The sequence below is a fragment of the Heterocephalus glaber genome, unplaced genomic scaffold (genome assembly GCF_053883595.1).
Source record: "Heterocephalus glaber isolate CG9 unplaced genomic scaffold, H.glaber_assembly_v1.0 deba00001465, whole genome shotgun sequence".
Taxonomy (NCBI): Eukaryota; Metazoa; Chordata; class Mammalia; order Rodentia; family Bathyergidae; genus Heterocephalus; species Heterocephalus glaber.
The window spans coordinates 16,342,055-16,343,672 of NW_028258312.1; the positions used below are offsets into that span (position 1 = coordinate 16,342,055).

The following is a 1,618-nucleotide window of genomic DNA, read 5'->3' on the forward strand; positions in this document are numbered from 1 at the left end:
GGCATATGAGCACCGCCTCTCAGGACCTGTATGGAAGTTCTCACAGGTTCCTCGAGATGTGGGCATACAAAAGGACACAGACTCCAAGAAGAGCTTGCTATTGTGGCCTCTCACAAGAGCCCTCCCTGCTTTCTCCAGGGTGTACTTTTATCTTGCTTTTGACTTGACCCAAGCTTGCTCTGCAGAGCCAGTTTCTCTCTCACTTTTTTTTTTTTTTTGGCTTGAATTCTTCTACTGGTACATTTTAGGTATACAATACATTTACATTTATCATCGGGTGCTTGTACCTGTACATGATGTATCTTGGTTCTTATTTTTTCCTCATTACCTGTGTGCCCTTCACCTCCTCCACCCTTCCCTATTTACACAGACTTTGTTTCCATTTTCTTCCTCTCTCATAATTTTCCTTTAACTTCTTTCCTTTCCCCTTCCCCTCCCACTTCTTCTACCCCTTTGGGCCTTTTCTTCCTATTTCAAATTATCAATTATTTCTTTTAATCATTTTAATACTTATTTACACTTTCAGTTTCTCCCAATAGAGAAACTATGTGGTATTTACACATGTGTGTCCTATTTATTTCACTTGAGAGCATGGCCTCAATATGCATCCATTTAGCTATACGTGTCTCTAGTTTCTCATTCTTTATGGCTGAGTAGTGCTTCATTTTATAAAAACCCCTACATCTTCTTTATCCAGTTTCCAAAAAATATGGAACGCTTCCCGAATTTGAGTGTCATTCTTGAGCAGGGGTCATGCTGATCTTCTCCGTATCACTCCAATTTTAGTATATGTGCTGCTGAAGTGAGAACGTTCTCTCTCACTCTTTGAGGGTTTTTCTTTTTTGTACCGGGATAGAACTCGGGACCTTGTGCTTGTGAGGCAAGCAGCCGAACCACTGAGCTAAATCCCCGGCTCTCTCTCACTCTTTGGTTGTACTTTTTCAAATAAACTTTGCCACTGCTTTTTGCTCATTTCATTCAATTTTTAGTTCAAGATGAGAAGAACCTGAGCTTTAACATCAAAAGGAGAGGCAAGCAACTCAGAACCCAATAACATTTATTTGGTAAACCACTGTTACAAGGAGCTACCCAATAACAATTTTACTTTCTTTTTTCAGTTACAATAATTAAATTTTTATGTGTTATTTAAATTTATGGCCTAAAAGTAGTTCAGTGTATGGGTATAAGAGTGGTAGAGAAAACAATTCTAATGTGTTTTATTTGTATTTTGGGGAATAGTAAAACCAAAGTTTCCTTTTTCCCAATATTAACCAATAAGCTGTTTTCCCCACCTTATTTCTCCTAGGTTTATTAGCACACAAAAAAATTAAGTTCACCATAGAGAAATATCTATAGGTATTCCATGTGGTTATTGGATTGGTAATGTGTGTTTTTCTGCTAATTTTTTTTGTTATTGCTGTTGTTACTCTAAAAGGCACAGAGTATATTGTTTTATTGACTTTCATGAGAATTAACCTGAATTTGAGAGACTAGTCTGAAAAGAAAGGTCACTTTTATTGTGTGATGTTGAAATGCCCTCAAGAGAGGGTATTGGATAATGCAGAGATTAAATGAGCAATCTTTTAACTCCAGACATCTGTAGATTTGTCTCAAGTCA

General features: G+C 37.1%; 1 non-coding gene across 1 annotated transcript; it reads right to left on the reverse strand.

The window, feature by feature from the left end:
• Nucleotides 1-703: 703 nt before the first annotated feature.
• Nucleotides 704-810, reverse strand: LOC147826589 (U6 spliceosomal RNA). The gene has a single exon (XR_015439013.1). It is a non-coding gene; the product is annotated as a U6 spliceosomal RNA (small nuclear RNA).
• Between the last annotated feature and the right edge of the window lie 808 nt (nucleotides 811-1,618).